Source organism: Amphiprion ocellaris, chromosome 3 (genome assembly GCF_022539595.1).
Source record: "Amphiprion ocellaris isolate individual 3 ecotype Okinawa chromosome 3, ASM2253959v1, whole genome shotgun sequence".
Taxonomy (NCBI): Eukaryota; Metazoa; Chordata; class Actinopteri; family Pomacentridae; genus Amphiprion; species Amphiprion ocellaris.
The window spans coordinates 21,437,793-21,456,416 of NC_072768.1; the positions used below are offsets into that span (position 1 = coordinate 21,437,793).

General features: G+C 39.1%; 1 protein-coding gene across 16 annotated transcripts in view; it reads right to left on the bottom strand.

The window, feature by feature from the left end:
- The window catches only part of LOC111577803 (pleckstrin homology domain-containing family A member 7-like), a 157,757-nt gene that overhangs the window by 85,236 nt on the left and 53,897 nt on the right, over positions 1 to 18,624 (bottom strand). The window contains exon 1 of one of the 16 annotated variants that reach the window (XM_055009092.1): positions 7,293 to 7,427. The exons of the other annotated variants lie outside the window; for them this stretch is intronic. The gene's annotated coding sequence lies outside the window, so the exon portion shown is untranslated. Of the gene's footprint in view, positions 1 to 7,292; positions 7,428 to 18,624 lie in introns of those variants that run through there. 16 annotated transcript variants of the gene reach the window in all.

Genomic DNA, 18,624 nt, shown 5'->3' on the forward strand with positions numbered 1-18,624 from the left:
TGCAGTCCCTTGCAGATATGCATTTCATTCTCGTATCTTTCAGCTCATCGTTTTGGTTTTATGGCCTGTAAATGTACTATTTTGGTTCAGTCTCAGCTCTCATCAACCTAATTTCCAGTTGCAGCAGACAGCTGTTGCTGGAAATAAAACTCCAAAAAAATGCTCAAGTATGCTGAATGTCAAAACAGGGCAACAGTGTGCTAGGCATATCAATTTCACAAGGCCTTAATATGTCAAACTTAGGTGATTAGCAGACTGTGACTTCTCTCTCCGAGTGGCCAAAAGATTGACTACTGCAGCTCTAACATTAGCATTTTATCACATAAAACCACAGAATGCAGTGATGTATGTGGATAGGTTCAAATGTGACACTGTAACAATGTTATTATGGCCACTTCTTAACAAACACATAAACAAAACAGCATTTCTCTTTTATTAGCTTTCTGATTGAATTTGGACTCTTGACATTTAGGTGTACATAAGAATTCTTGCTGTTTACATGACTGTGTTCAGCAGCACATGGTGACACAGCAAACAGCGGAAAGACAGAAGGAGCACATTTCATTCAGTTAGGCTATTACCTTTATCATCCTGACCAATTCTCAAATCAGGTTTCATCACACATGGAAAGACTATCTGCTGGTTGACTGATTGGCCCTTTAATTGGTTTAATTGATTTTCACACACTAAACTGTGTTTTTTATCTGTCTTGTTTAGTGCTTTGAAACTTGGATTTTTATCTTTATGTAAAGATTATTATTACCATTGCATATACTTCGAAAACAAAGACAGCTCCTACACAAACACCTACTAATATAAAGCTATCAGAAATAATGTTTTTTCTGTATATCATTTGTTTGGAAGTGTGTTATTTTGCAGTTTTGTGGGTGTGAGTGCCTGAAGTACCTGCTAATAATCTACATGACCTCATTGTCAGTAGAAGCTCTGATGAAAGATGGACATGAAGTTTATATTTATTTTACTGCACTTGAACACAAACTTGTGGCTCAGATGACCATATGAGGACTTGAGGGTTTTAAATTCAAAGCTTCCAACTCAGTCTTTCACTGTTTTTCTTGTGTTTTACGCCTTACATTATTTTTCTATACTGTGGCTGGGAAGTGAGTTCCCTTGAAACAGCTGAAGGCAGCAATAATAATAAGGGATTCAACTCACCCAGACAATTCAGTTGTCCCATTAACTTTAATCTCCAAAAACAACTGAGGCGCTACCTTCTGCTGCTATAGTAGCTCTCCAACCATGAGAGACTTACATAACGACCATATCGTTAAAAGAGCTGCTTCTCAAAAAAGCCCAACAGCCTTTGATTAAAATAGCCTCCTTGATGCTGGCACTATGCATGCAGCATTCCATGCAAAGACATGCTGTTTACCTGCAGGGTCACAGCAGGTATGACAACTAGATAATACAGAGAAGATTAGTCTAGACATAGAAGGCATAGCATGTAAATATTAAAAAGGGTGTTACATTTATAGGACTAGCGTGTATACGACTCCTGTGCACTGTGCCAGCATGAAAGCAATACTTTTGTTGATACTTTAGTATGACAGATATTTTTTTCTAAATAGGCTGTTTCATTTACCTGAGTTAAAATAGTTAAGATTATTATTAAATTGTATTTATGTTTATGATCAACTGAGATTCATTATATTGCCATTCATTATGTTGCTATTCTATATATAATAGGCTGGTGTTTACTGTTGGTGCTCGTCATTCCACCTCTTTCTTCAGGCATATGGGTTCTGCAAAGCGTCTTGAGACAATTTGACCTGTAATTGGCGCTATATGAATTAAATTGAATTGAATTCCATGCTGGACAACAAGACAGAGATGCAGCACTTAGCCCAGTATTACTGTCTTCCTTCTATCAAACAAGACACTGTAATATTGGCCATTTTTTGACAGTTTAATATACTGCCAGGAGTGATATCTCACAAAGTTACCACCTAGAAATGAACATGTCAGTATGAAATCAGACTGATGCTCATGGCATGATGAAAACACAGATTAACTGTCATTTTTACTGGGACAACGTGGATTTGTTTGGCAGGAAGATACACCTGTTGCTGTTTTGGTGTAATTCTGAGCTGGGACTTGTACTATTAAATCACACTTGATGTTACAATCAATAACCACAGGTGCTGCAAAATCAAGTAAAAGTGATATCTTAAAGATTCCCTCTAGACATGAAGATTGTATAAAAAAAACAATTGAATAGTAACATAGCCAGATACACTTATCTCCTCAGTCATTTAAAAAGTGAGAATTTGGGAATATTCAGATTCATAAATTCCAAACTTTGAAAAGTTTTAGTACATATTAGATGTTTTTGCGGAAGGGCAATGTAGGCATCATGTTTATTGTGGAAACCATCTATTGGATCAGGATTACCTTTCAAACTAGATGTGTTCAGGATTATAATATTTATGATGTCTAAACACGAGCACCCATAAAACTTAGGTAAAATAGCTACCTAAATTTTAATTGAAATCTAATCAGAGACTAAAAAAACATGACAAATCTGACCTGACATTCACTGCCAGCTCTAATTTCTTAATGGATTTTGATACCCGTTGCTACAGAGGCATTTCAATCAGGTGCAAAAAAGCACTGATGTTTGATCCCAGCTCTACGTGAGCCACTTTGTCCGCTGATATTCAGAAGAAAAATCCAATTAATTAATTATTACATAACCTCAACAGAAAAATTGTGCTGGTTCAAATTAGAGCTGTGAACACGTACCAGCTACAGTCATTCATGAGCAGGACACAACTAAAAAACAAGCCAGATGTGATTTATATGCAAGCAGTGTTTTCTGATCCGTCTTTCCAATGCAGTCCACGCAGGGAAGTGTCAGCAACTGGAGAATTTAAAATGATCTGTCAGTTTTAAACTGCATATTCATCATTCATAAAAAAGATGTTAAGCTTGATGCACAACAAGGTGGTTAGAATTAATCATTTCCTCAGTCAGCCTGCAACATACAGATTTTAAATCCAACAAATTCATCAAACTTGGTGAGTCCTCCCTCACACCATTAGTGTCAATTTTAATTCTCAAACCTGAAGCCAAATTTGTAAGGACAGATTCAGCTCCATCTGCTTCTGCTTCTTCCCAGACACAACCAGTGCAAGTCAGCTGAGCGCAGATTTACTGTATATAGTGCATAGATCTTTTCTATCTTTCATCATCTGTCAGTACTGATCCCAGCAGGGAGCATACATGCTTCTATCAAAACCACCATATTTATTACAGTGCTTTCACTGTGTATCGTCGTACATTTGCAAAAGCTTGTGTTGTAAAGAACCAGCCTGACATAGAATCCAGACACACAGTTCAGACCAAGTGTGCTGTTTGAGAAGCCCCAATGACATCCCTTACTTTCAACTGCAGACATTAATTTGGGGTTTTGTAACAAGACACTAAAATATCTAAGAGGTACACCGCTGGTGGGGCCATGCCCTGTCATTTTTGATCAATCACAGAACACCCTACAGGCTGCTCAGACAAAATGGCTCAGTACTTGGTCTCCTGAAAAAAAGCTTGTGTCCAAAGACCAGTTTGCCTTTCTTGTCAATTGAGAACTTTAATTTCATGATTGCTTTTCCTGCTATTGATTTCATTTATCAGAACAATTTCCCTGCAGCTGAAGCAGATTTTGTTTCTCACTGAAAGGCAGGCTTGACATTAGGGAATTAAACTGAACCTTCTTCTTCCACAACAATCTTGACCACCGAACCGCTGTCAGTTGATGTGCTCAGTGCCTCTGCGTTTGACTTTTTGGCCCCTGTTGATGGCCACATGACATTTATGAATGACGGGTGGTAAACCGCTGAGGTTAAGGAAACACTGGGCTGTTCATGACAGCACTTGCACAACACAACCCACCTGTCATGCAAACACACACGATCACACATACGACACATGACCTCCCTCTCTGGCAAATGCTGCACCTGCTGTGTCATGTGATTTGCATGTCACCCTGGTCTTCATTAAACACACTTACTCTGCTCCTGCTTGGTCTTGAAGCCAACTTACATTATAACCAAGTAATGCTGAAATGATCAAGCAATTGGTCATCATTTCAGGCATTTATGGAGAAAAACTGCTGATTCAAGGTCAGTAATAAAGCTTTTAATATCAAACAATCTAACTGCTAAAGCAAGAAGACTTCTAGAAAATTGAGATTGACATTTGGACTGTTTTCTGACATTTAATTGATTTTTAGAATGTCAGAAAAATGAACGAATGAATCAATCATAATCATTTGATAAAATTAAAGTTAATTTTGGCTGTTTCTCTATCCTCCTGCCAGAAAGACTTGGCATATCTTGATAATCAATGTCCCTGAGTGAAACTGTGCCAATACGTTTATAGTCAGTCATCAAACTGTCACTGTTTTTTGTTTACTATAGTAGTTTACACTATAATTCATGACTGGTTGACCAGTAATCTCTGCAACTACATATTGATCGTTGATTATCTAACTGAACAATGTAATGGCTTTTGGGCGTGGAAGGAACAAAGAGAGTTTTTTTGGAGAGATGTTTACTTGTTATCCACTTCTGCAATACCTCTAGTCTGTCTCTTGTGTTGGAAGGTTGCTGAATGACTGTGTATCTACACGTATAATGAGGCCAGAAGACCGAAAATGAGACGGGAGACAAAAAAAAGGTCTCATATTACCTGCCGCGTTCTCAAAATAATTAACATGGACAGTCCACCAATGTATTCTACAAGCATTTTGTACTAATTATTAGCACAGTGTGAAACCACACATTAACAAATTTAATAACAGGCTGCTAAACATAGTAGTTATTAATTTTAAGGTTCGTTGAGGTTTCAGAAAACTGGTCACATTTTAATGAACGCTTGTTGCTTTTTCCACAACAAAGGATGCTGCTACTGTACTCTTAAAGGTGGACTTGCATTTATTTTGAAGTGGACTCGTTGCATGCAAGAAAGTCAGTGATAAGAGTCTGAGGAGCTGTGATAAAGCGAATGTGGGGATGATTTGCTGATGTTTAAATGCTACATACGGCACACTGACTTTTCATTTCATTTGCAATGGACTAATCAATGTGTCATCATCACCAATAAGCCCCAACTCTATGCGACTATGACTGATGTCTCAAAAAGCAGAGGTGTCGGCCACAACTCCTCTTTCTCGTAAACAGCAGGAATTTGTCTTTGCATCGTTTGCCACTGCGCACCCTGCCTGTGCTTTAACAGATGCATGGCAGACAGTGAGCTTCGAAAATGATGTGGCGAGTGGGTGTTCTCACAGTCAAAGGTCATGTCTATTTAAAGGGATTTTCCAGATGAAATGCGTTTGAAGTGCAGCAAGGGAGGTGCTGGGAGGAGCACAGGGAAACACAACAAGGTCATTCCCATTCACAGCACACTGTGCATGAACAATGCACTGGAGCGAGTGTGTGCATGAGGTATGAAGGTATGAAGATGGAGGAATTACGCACATTTACCGTTTGTGTGGGTTAGAGTGTGTGTTCAAACTATTACTTGACATGTGTGTGTTTGTGTGTAGCGTTGTCAAGCACAATTACAGTATTAATACTCATATTAAAACATGTTGCAGTGGTTCAGTAAACATCACCGTGATGCTTTTGGTAAAACATTGTTCCTTTATAATGCATCCAGAGTAGAAGCTTAGTTTTTGTTAATGACAACATTATGTGACCTCTTCTAATTACAGTCTAAAAGTCAGAGGACATGGTTCAAGTTAAATTGGAAAAATTACAACAAGCTGTAAAGCCCAATTACATCTCTCTTCTTGACTAATTGCCCAAATTCGAAAGTCCTAATTTGTCTGGCTTTGGACTGGCTGATGTGCTAATGGAGAGCCAACAAAATGTGATCTCTGGGAAGAAAGTGATTTCAAATCTATTGGAGGGCTCACAGACTAACACCCCTCACTTCCTTTCACTAATTTGAAAACACATTCACACACAGGAATGTACGCTCACGCTCACACAGTGCTGCCAAAAACTAAATGACACTTTGGTGCATGGCCTAATGTTTAAATAAACATCACCTAATTGAATTGCACGATGCCACAGCTGCAAGAGGGGTCCAACCTTGGCTGGAGCACAGAAATGGGTTAAAACATTATCACTGCTGATTTTCAGCCGAGTGGGCCGCTGGCACCACAGCTCAGATTATTTAACAGCCAAAGCCCACAGAGCCCCCTGACAATGCTTTGGGCCTCCAACTCTCAGCAGCTATATTAAACTGGAAATAAGCTTCTCAAAGGTTGAGGGGAAAACTATTGCTGCACCCTTCGCTTAACACCGTCCAAGATGAGGGCGATAGGTTTAAAGAAAGACAAACAAGCAGGGCGTATTTTCACGCTAAAGCAGAATGTCAATGAGGAGCAACTAAATCATTCTATGCTGTACAATGCATTTGCTTCATTTTAGCATTTCAGTGTTGTACAAACATTAGGCAACTCTATGGCAAAAATGAATCTCTGGTCACTTGGTATGGGCATTTTGCATTATTTTTATGTTTTGCATTGCGTATCAGTCATAAAAATAAAAATAAAATGGAGGCTTTCCCATCAAAAAAAAAGAGATAATATACAGTATATATGATGTACAAGCTGCACAGCAACACAATAAAACAGAACACATACTATTAAAAATAATAAATACAAGAAATATAATATACAAGAAAAGCTTGAACTTGAACTTGATAAAGTAAAACTTGTACTGTACTGAAACAGTTCATGCAAACTAGTAGATCAAATGTGTGTAGAAGTTTAAACAATATTGGGAAAACATAGTTATTTCAATAAAAGTTAAAATGAGAGTCACATTTCCTCGTTTACTATATTTTAAGGAGCAATTTACATTAATAAAATGTGACTGGTTTTCACTTGAACATCACACTACTGAGCCAAACACATCACAGTGAAGTATAAAGCCCACTGCCCTGTCTACTAACATAGTGCCCAGCTGTACAGTTAAAATAAACACCAACAGAGCTACTAAGCATGCTTCCTACAAACAGTCGAAGAAACATCTGTGAGACACTTTGTGTTGCTCTGCTGGTGGCTGCCAGTAGAGACCAGGAGCCCTGCCAGCAGCTCAGTGCTGCTGGTGTAACATTAGAGCCTACTTCCACCTTGTTCTACCACTGGCACTGCAAAAATAAAACTATGAAAAGACGCAGGAAGCTTCCTCAGCATAATGAAAAAGCAGCAAACAGAAAAGCTCAGGCTGCTTTTTTTTTTTTTTTTTTGCTGTTTTTACCTGTATCCACAAGGTCACTTCAATACTTTTGTTCCCCTCCAAGCTTGTGAATGTGAGCGAAGGCCGCATGTCCTGCACACTCTTCCTGTCTGGAACAAGGAAGAGGGAGTGCCAGCATGCGAGTGTGGTCTTAAAACTGGCCAGGGGGTAAAGAGATGGAATATAATCTGACCACTGCAAACACACACACACACACACTCTCTCAGTCACCCTGCTGGATTCTTAGCAGGCTGCTGCTGCCAGTAAATTCCTTCCTTGGCCTGGTGAGCATGAGGCAGTGACACATTTGGTTGAGCTTCATGCTGCTGCCACCCTCCCTTGTTCAGGTTTCACAGCAATCCACTACCACCTACCCACCCACACACCCAGCACACATCACAAACACAAACAGCCTCTTTCATTTCATTTTCTCACAGTCCATCTCTCCGTTCTCCATTCCTCTCTCCCACTCTGGCTGAAAAGTATTCAGAATTGCCCCCTTGTTTGATTGAAGAAGCTGTATCAAGAATCTGCAGAGATTTGTTAGGTTAAGTGGTGAAACCAGACATACCTATAGTGTAGCAGTGTGAGCTGAATGCTGCCAGCATGAGCAATGGCATGAAAATCACTAATGTGGGTTATTACACATCTCTCATTTCACATGTCAGCCTATACGAATGATAAATAAGCCCTATTACAATACCTGTAGTGCAAAGCTTTTGTGCTTTGAACATGTTGGACATATCTACTTTCCAGTGGTGACAGCTGAGCTTTTAAGTTATGCAAAACTGCTGCTTTAGCACAAATGAGTAAAGCTTTTAGCGTTGGGCTGGAGAGTTGTGCCGATGATGGTCTTTGGGAAAAGCTACAGTGCATCAAACTGAACACAAAGAGGACCAGCTAGAGAACTTGCATAATTCCAGTTCTCCTCAAGTTCATTACTGACTCAACCCTACCTCACCTCCCATCTATTCTACTCTGACTCTGTGTCACAACCATTGATCAGTTTTCACACAGGAAACATTGAAAACTGCTAGAACCCAGTATATGACCCCAAGGCCCCAGCAGCTGGTGCCCAAGGCTTCATTTTGCTCATTACATCACAGCACATTCATGTTGCCAGGCAGATTCCACATCTCTAGTTTCAGTGTGACCCAGTAAAATAAAGAGCATCTCCACAGCAGCACAGACAGAATAAGGTGGGACTGGCAGACCCAGTGCTGTCGCTCAGCAGCGCTGGCAGACTGAAAACAACATGGTGCCAGTAATAACTGAGGCAGGCACAAGCATCGCTGACATTACTGGCATGGACAACCTGCTGCCAAGGCCCAGACAGACGTAAGCACGTGCCCAGCACTTCCTTTACAGCGCTGCTATACTGGTATTCAGTGGGATATACAGCCATATGATATCTGTTGACAAGCCACATGAATGAAGCATTGTGCATGTAATTTTTTTCAGTGAGGGATAAATAAAGTCTATCTTGCAGCACTGAATGAAAATAAGTAAGAAAAATATAAGAACACATTTTTAGTCTGGCAAAATAGGTAAACTGGCAAGAGATTCAGATGCTTATAATTGCAAAGGATGCTCTGTTGGAACTGGCATTGGCCGGTTTGAAGCAATTGTTATGTGTATTATATGATACATAGTCTAGAGGCCAGAAAATACAGACAGTACAACATATTAGGACAGTAGCTCGCTCTCCCAGTACAATTAATTCCATTTTTAAAGCACCCATTCAGTATTTGGCAATTGTTTTATACTTCAATACCAATGTGCTTCCTCTTATGAGAATTATAATGAATTACATTAATACGCAGTATCAAGCAAATATGTTTCTTTGTTTTGTTTCCTCAACTGAAAAGGAGATCAGCCATTAAGATTTATACAGTGACTGATTCAACGTGTTGTTTGGGTTAATGATTTCTTATTAACTAACTGTGCAAGTGAACAAATGTAAAAGTACATCTTTTAATAAGATGTTTATTAGAAAGGTGAATCATCAAACATTTCTGAACATTTGATATAGCCTTCATTATCCACATTTGTGAAATGCAATCAAATCATTTGTTTAACTACATTTACTGTCATATAGGTGTATTGCTACACAGTTACAATACAAGATATTATCTAAAATAGGCTTTGGAATATCAAGAACATAAGCAGCTGCTGACTTATAAATAACAGGCCTTCAAAGCTTTTCCTTTCATTCATCTGCACTGACATGGAAACATGTGATTCATGAGACATCTTTATACCATCAAACACTTTCAGCCATCGTTCATAAAACAACATCTATTCTTCCAATTATTGTGATAACAGATCAGTGCATGCCTTCAGAGAATAATCCATGATTCAAAACTGAATGCAGTTAGTAAAAATAATACTGTCAGAAAACATTATCCCCATCTGAAATCTCTCGACTCGGCAATATCCAAAGTTAAAGCGGCAGAAAAACACTCCACTGAACAGTTCTCGGTCACGTTGTAGTTATAGCACTTGTCTCACAACATAAACACTTCACCAGTGCATCATTTTATACCCACAAAAGGTAAATAATTCACAGTCCTGCTAAAAGGGAAGCCCAGCAGACCTTTCAGCAAAACCACAAATCCAACTCCAATCCATCATATGGTGACAAAATGGGTCTTGGCACTCTGAAGTCTTGGCGTGCAAACATTTGTTAGTGCTGGAATGATATGGGTATTTGTTTGACTGATTTACTGCACAATAAACAGTTTGGATATTCAAAACGGCAGAAAAATAATACTCAGTGACAGTTTACATGTTCTGATAAATGCGTCCAAAAAAGTTTCAATTTGCCCTCTAGCACCCTCCAAAATAATCCGCATTGATTTTTCAAAACTTGTTCAACCTGCAATGCTGTGAACAAGCTTGGAGCAAGTACTGCTCATTACTTTCAATGAAAAATGTTAACAAGCCAGTTTAATTTTCCACACATGGCTGCAGATGGCTGGTGCAGAAAAATGTGTCTACTATCCAAAATATCAGTGCATCAAGGCTGCACTGGTTGCCATTTTGTTTATTTATCGCTGCTCTCTGGTGTTTTGTTCCAAACATCTGTTTATGTTTCAGGCAAATTCACTTTTGCTTAAATTTGACTTTTGCTCAGATTGAATCTCATTTCACAAACTGCATTCAATCATCAGCGTTTTCACGTTAAACAGATGTGGTTTCTAGCGTTCGCTGCACTGAATATGGGCCCCTATTTTTGTCCCTGCATAAAGATGGTTGCAGTAAACAGGGATGGCAGTGTCAGCCGGTCAATATACCACTTTGATCCAGACTGAAATATTTCAGCAACTGTTGTATGGTTTGACATTTCAGACAGACACTTGTGGTCCCCAAGAGATGAATCATATTGACTCTGGTGATACCTTGAATTTTCCTCTAGCATCACCAGCAGGGAAATATCTGGACAAGTATTGGATAGACTGTGAAATCTGGTGCAGACATTCATCTTTCCCCCTCATGATGAATTATAATACCTTTCGTGATTCCTTTGACTTTGCATCTAATGAAAACTAATGACATTCTTGCACAGTTTAACCTGTAAACTGTAAATGTATTTAGTGCTATCAATGTTTGATACGAACCAACAAATGACGGCATGCTAATATTCACTTGGTTTCAATTCAGGTAAATCTTACATTAGATCATCTTATTTAATCAATTTCTAACTGATTTTTGGTCACAAATCTATCTGACTTGCAGTGTGACTTATAGTGTGTACCCATGAGACATTTATGGAGCATTGGTAAGTCATACTGTCTGCATGGAAGGTGCTTAGGGCACATCTGGAATTTGTAGCTTCAGAAAACAACCTGGGTTACACACTGCCTCTACACTGCATGTACATCAGTCACACCACCCACCACCACAAGTAAAGTCTCAACCTGTGGGAAACACTGAGATATGATAAAACCTTATGCATTCATTGCAAGGATGCAGCCAAAGCACGGCTAGGAACAGTGCTTTTGCTGTTGGAGCATTAACATTCTGAATTAAAAAGAACAGGTTAAATGTACAAAACCTTTATCTGCACTTTTATTACTGTTTACATATTGTGTTACAGAAAACCGGCAAAAAGGTGACACCTATAATTACTCTGCCAAGGAAGGCAGCGGAGTTATGTGACCATCGGCGTACGTTTGTCCTTCTGTTATTCTGTCTGTCCGTCTGTACCCAACATTACTCAAAAATGCACAAATCAATTTGGATGAAATTTTCAGGGAAGGTCAGAAATGACACAAGGACCACTTCATTTTGTTTGTGGGTACATCTACCCTAAATGGGCAAATTCCATGTTGCCTTGATTTCTGCCCCAAATTTTTCAAGATTTTAGCTGTTGGGAATGATACAACTGAGCAACCTTGAGTGCTGTGCTCTCTGAGTGCTTTTCTTGTTTATTATTCTGTTTGTAGAAATTATTTAATACGTGAAGTTTCCAATTTTCAAACAATTTTGCATGACTAAAGGCCAGGTATGACTTTAGATCTCAGACTCGAAACACTGCAGTCTTATATGAAAACACACTAATTTAACATTCAGAAATGTGGCTGCCATACGACAGCAGAATAAATTCCAGCAAGCTGACGTCTACAAAGACAAGAATGATGCAGCTCTTTGTACATTTCCACCACAGTGACGAGGGCTCAATCTTCAGCATTCATTATACTTTGAGAATAAACTCACTGTAATGATTCAGACCACTTGCAGGAGCACTTCCTGATAGCTCTACGTAAATCAGATCACTGCTTGTTCGACACTTGTCCACATTCAAATCAGCTGTGACGTTTTGGCCCCTTGCCTCAGCGCCTGACTGACTCTAATTATAGCCACTTTTCACCGGGCTGAGAAGCAGAGTGCCTATTAAACGTCTTATTGCGGAGATAATGAAAATATTTTTGCATTAGCATAAACAGGAATGGCAGTGGAATGGAGCCCTGTGATTGGGGATGGCATGTAGAAGAGTGAACAATGCTTAGGCTCATTACGAAAGTGCCTGCACTGACTAAAAATCAGCCTTCACACCGCAGTTTGTTGATTTGATTCATTGTGAGGACACTGAAAAGCTGCTTGAGAGAGGGAGGATTTTGGGAGGCTATTTAGGGGGCTCAAAATATGTTGCAAAAGGAGTGATTTTACGGATATTAGAATTACAAATGAACTAATTCTCTATGAGTCAAACATTCTTTCAGCTTTTTAGGAGGTCTGTAGACAATAGAGCCATCAGTTACTGGATAAGAAAGAGGATTGTAAAGTAATAGAGGAAAAGAATGTAGGACACACATTAAGTGCCAAGTTAACATAAACAGCATAGTAACAGCATCCATCTACTGGCTGCTCTTCAGCTATGGCTGGGCTGCGTGGGCGAGGGTCAACATCAAGAGGGAAAGCGGAGGAAAAATGTGTCACTGGTGCCGTATCCGTAACTCAAGCGGTTGTTCCAAACCTCAAAGCGCCAGAAAGGCTGCCTACAGCAGGCAGGGTTAATAACATAATGCAGTACTTTATTGAACCCTGTTGGCAAATTCTCTTTTTGTTTGGGCTCCTACAGAACTGCTCTGCTGCAGTGGGTTGGGATTCAGTGGTTTGTTGAAGGGTGCTTTGACATTTTAATGCTTGCAATAAAATCTAAAAAAAATAAAAGAATGATTGATCGACCAATGTGTAGGTTTTTTTGTTGTTAATATTGATTATTGATCATCGAGAACCAATACCTGAGACCAACTTACAATGAACGTTATTAACAGCATTTGGTTGCTAGGTCTGTTCATCAACAAGGATTATTGTTACTTAATTTATACATACATACTTTAAATATATTCACAGCGTGTGAGAGCAGGGAGCATGACATTTATCACCAGGCTTCTTCATTATTAATGATTACTGTACCTGAATATGTACTCCTGTTTGTTAGATCAATAGATTGAGATCAGTAATAGTTTGTCTCCTGCAGTTCTGTCTGCTGTGCTTCTGTTTTAGCCTTGCATAGCCTTAGTCACTGTGAAAACAGCTAATGTCCCAATTTGTTGCGGTGACTGTGCTTCCTGTTCAGTTTTTGCAGCTTGTGTCTCTGCTAGACAGACGTGTCTGTCAGTAAGAACAGAATGTTAAAGTTAAGCTAACTTTAGAAAGATGTTACGGTGCTCCAGATAGCATTAACCACAGGCTAAAAGGCACAGTAAACCTCTTAGCATTAGTATGTTGCAGTTAATGTTGTTAATACCTACAAATGAACTACTGAAGTATTCTCTGTGTAACAGGCAGACTAAGAATGTTTGTGGAAGACTGTGGTGTTTATTAAACCATCACCAGTGTCTGCTAAATCACCTTCCAAACTCAGCACCATTAATCCACCAGAGGCACCATCTCGCTGTAGCTTTCAGTGATTGGCTGTCTTGACATGAAACCAATTAAATAGAGGTGTGGGCGGGACATTGCTTGAGCCCAAGAGTGACTGCAAAGAGAGCCAATTGCTTCAAAGCCAAAGAAGCGTATTTAATTTATTGAATGAGAACCGCTCAATAAAATTTACAAAACAATACAGATAGTCTAAAAATGTCAAATATCAGCCAAAGTAAGTAGTTGTGCCGCTAACTTGTCAATCCCTACTTAGAAGTGAGCCACAACAATTTGCTACCTCACAACTGCTTTATAACGAGAGTTATTAAGACAAAAGTAAAAGTAAGTTAAGTCAGTAGATCACCAAAGATATTACAACTATGGGAACCATCTGCTGATATTTTCTTCACGATAACTTTGATTTGATCTGCTGGACGGCACAAGTATCTTGTTACAAAACAGGTTTTCTGCAAGCTTCAAAAGTAAGGTTGATGTAGACCAATCAGCCACAACACTAACGACCCTAATGTTGTGGCTAAACTGACCAAGAAATGTATGCATGCACATCATTTGCGAAGCAGTGCAATGGAATTTGTTCTTTACTGGCTACACCTGAAGGGCACATACTGAGTAAAAGTATGATAAAACAAGAACATGGACTTTTATTTTGGGATTGTTGCGTCTTCAGTCAAAAATGAAAATATGAAAAGAAGACTGATGTATTTTTATGCTGAAGAGTGGATCTCTGCCAGTATACACACCACATATTCACTGCTCACATACCTGCTATAGTCACTTCACTTCATTACAGTGAAGTGTGATGCAGCAGCCGCTCTGTGGCCCTCACATGTTCGGTGTTCAGTGTAGTCATAGGGCAACAAGTGAAGTGAATGACATTGATAATCTAATTAGAATCCAATGTTCTGCTGTTGAACCATCTGTCTTTGAGCTTGTATGCTTTGACATGTACCATCCATCTAAACATTGCTGCAGATCAAGCTAATCCAGCCATGGTGATGGCAGTCACCAATGGCAACAGCCTCTCCTAGCAGGCCAATCTTGCCGAGGAGCATCTTGAAGAAAACAACAAAAAGCCCAACATGTTGACCTGGACTCCAAACTCTTCAGATACCAATCTCATCAAGCATCTGTGGAATGCATCGGAACAAGCAACACAGCACCCACCACACAAACCTACCAGACCCAAAGGAACAGTTTTGGCAGCAGAACAGGGACCATCACAAAATTCTGATGACTTTATTATTATGGCTGATCACTGCAAATGTATATTTATAAATGTTGGCACAATATAACTATAATAAATATGTTTTTCTTTAGCTGGATAAGCAAAAGCAATGATCATTGAAGTTTGGGATGCAGAATGGGGGGGTAAAAATGATCATAAAACTGGTAAAGGCAGGAGAGAAGAGAAGAGAAGAGATACCCAAGTAAAATTAAAACATCACCATCATGAAAACTGAAAGGCTGTTTCACTTTAGTTCATTCATCCTCAAAGGGCTAAAGCAAACTAACAGTTTGTTCAGGATAGAACCAGCTGACCATTAGTCTCTTAAACAATGCAGCAACAGAGTGACAGGTAGCACTTCTTCTGATGTTGGTTGAAAGTATCTGTTTCCACCATCTCTTACCCTGTCTGCTTTGACAACGTGCCGACATGGGAGACTTCTACAGATATGAGGGCTCAGAGTAAACAGAGCGGCACTGGTGGTGAATGCAAATATGCTGATGAAAACAAAAAGTATAACTGTAAAGATAAAGTGGCCTACATCTGCAAAACTGGGTGAAAACCCGCAGATGATCGTCCCAAAGATCCAGTGTCACGAAGTTTGACAAACTTAGATTAAATAGTAATTAAATCAATTATTCAGTACTGAGAATATAACATTTATAATAGGATTTTTAAAAATGACTGCCATTGGGACAAACACAAACCTATAAAACATTTAATTTTTACATTATTCATCTACTTCAATAGATGCGGGTGTCTCAGTGAAAAATGTCTGAGGAATATTTTTTTTTAGAAATTTACTGATAATGAAGAAAGCGAGTCTGATATAGAGTTTTGAAGAAGCAAGTGCATTGACAGAGTATAAAGGCAGCTGACAAACTGACACTCCTGCCATTGTCAAGGTTCAATATTGATCAGTGCGGTAATTTTAAAAATTGTATCACAGTTAAGTAGTTTGTCTACCAGAGTCAGTATTTACGAAACAAAAACAACAACTGGTATTGTGTTGTTATGCTACGTCTTTTTGGTGCCATTTTGTTCTGATCTTCATCATCAGTACCTGATTTTCACAGCAGTATCAGTTGGGATGTAGTCATGTTATTTGGAAAAAAACTGATATTGTGACATTCTGTTTTACTGTAATGTATATTGCAAAAAAAATTACAGGTCTCACTTACTTCATTTTCACTAGATGACTTGAGTACCTCTATTTGAAAATAATTATTCTGCTATTATTACAATTACTGCCATATTACATTTTTGTTGGGAGTCTATCTGAATAGAAAGTATTAAAATCAATGGTCTGACAAATTCAGCGTGTTCCATCGTGCAGTGACAATTACTGCAAATAACTGTCAACAAAGTATCCGTTTTTGTCAGCATCATCCTTACTGTAGCCAAAATGTTTCCATACAAGTGATTATTCTTTCTTTTTTCAGTGTTTCTCTCCTGTTCCTCGCTCATTTTGCTTTACTCCCTGTCTTTCAAATACATTTCCAAAAAACCCTTAATTTGGAAAAAAATTATATTCTGACAGATTCCTCATCGTGGAAAATGAGAACTCATATTCCTTTGAATCAAGCAGCAAATAAGAGTTGTAGCATGATGTGTTTGAGGTCCTTTGCCTGAACATGTGAGGATTGTGATGTTGATGCTGACACAAAATATTATGCAGCCCTAAATTTGACTTTTTTTATTTGATATTTTTATTCTTTTTTATTTTATTTTCTTGTAGAACACATATATGACTCCAAATTCAAAAATAATCACAAAATAATAATTACTGCTATTAAGTGAGGAGACACTGCAAGTTTCATTAAAACCAGTATTGCAGGAGCATCCATCAGGCCTAGTACTAAAAATATATGACGACTTTTTGTATGTCATCTCTCTGACTCTAACATTAACTCAAAACATTTATATTAAAGAAAAAAGTATTTCAAATGTTCTTTGATTCTCAGCTTTACTCAACAGTAGTACAGTGTCCTCTTAAACCACATTAAGTAATGTCATGACTTGTACCACGTGAGTCACTGCTGGCGCCCTTCACTTTAAGGTGATCATATTTTCATTGATTCCATGAAAATCAACCTTTGTGCCCCTCAGCAGTGCATGTACAGGACTATTTATAGAGCGCCTGGCAGGTCGCGCTATACACAACTTCACAGCTATGACTCCTGCTCATGACCTTTCTTTCGTAAACCTGGTGGCCTCTCTATCAATAACAGAATTCTACAACTCTCCAACAATGATCTATGTCTCTATTTAATCCTGCTCTCTGAAGGCTTTTTTCCTCATTCTCATAGCCCTGGTCTGAATACACTTAAATTTCCTACACATCCTGTTTTTACAAAACAGACTTAATCCAAATTTAAACGTATTATCGACAACCTTCTGACATTCATTTCATCTTCATAATCTTTCCAGATTTTTTTGCACCATCTCAGCTCATGCTACACTGCAACCGCTGTCTCCCCAGACTGACACACAGGTTATAAGACAGCCCTGACAGATAATTGCAGCTCCATCAAGTCTCAGGATTGGGATTCTTCAACTCTGATGAGCCGTTCTATCTTGATTGTGGCTGTATTTTGGAAGAGTATTGAGTGGAGGGATGGTGAATGGAGGTGTAATAGAGATGTCCATCACAACCAATCAGAAACAGCAGACGGAGCGGCATTCACCTCTGTTGCTACTGGTGATGCCACAAGGCAGAGACAACCCTCTACCCCCTAGACCTAAAGAGAGTGCTTCGGGACATTTTGTTGCTATGGCAACATCGAGATGAGGCCATCTTTGGTTTTAAATAAGCCTATACTCTTGTCCACTGCAATAAATATTGCCAAATAGCAGTGGGATTTTGCAAAAGAAGGAGATTAGAGTGTTTACTGCAAGAAAACACCTCTTGTGATAGTGTGTGTGGACAGCAGGAGAGCAGCTTTTAGCCGGACAGCGAGGGAGCCTGCATGGAGACTGACAGCCTGGCATGCTAATGGATGAAAAGTCTGCACTGCATTCGCATTCAAAACACTTCACAGTGTCCTGACAGGCTCGTCTCAGAGAGAGGAAGAGATTTTGTGTGTGTGTGTGTGTGTGTGTGTGTGTGAGTGTGTGAGTGTGCATGCAAGTATCAATGGAGTCAAAACTGGCAAGCAAGAACAAAGGAAAATAGGAAACTCTTTTAAATAATTAACTCACCAAAGAATAAATGAAAATGCTGCAAATGCACTGCCATAATGTTAAAAAAAAGACCAAGAAGTATTAAATTTGTACATGCATGGAGGAAAGATGGAGAAGGCCAACAACACATATCCGGGGTTACAATGCAAACAATTGCAGGGCTCCAGACTAACTTTTTCACCGGTAGCACTTGTACAGTCAAATTTGTCAGTTGGTAGCGCCTCCCCACTGCTGGTTTTGGTACAACATGGTATTACTCAGCCCTGCGCGATGATAAACGGTCGTCTTTATTTACATACCAGAGCTTTGCATTGATGCGAAGACTGGCAGTGATTTGACATTTGCTTTGTCTCCAGTCTTTTCCCTGAGGTTGTCTTATATCACTCCTATAGACTAATCATCTCTGTATCAACAGACACTACAATTTATGGCTGTTCCCTAAATGCCTCACATGTATGCTACAGTAAACGTTCGCTCAATGGCTGCAGTGCATTCAGACCGTCTATGACTCAGGAAGGGGCATGACTATAAATTACTTGGGTGAGATTGAAA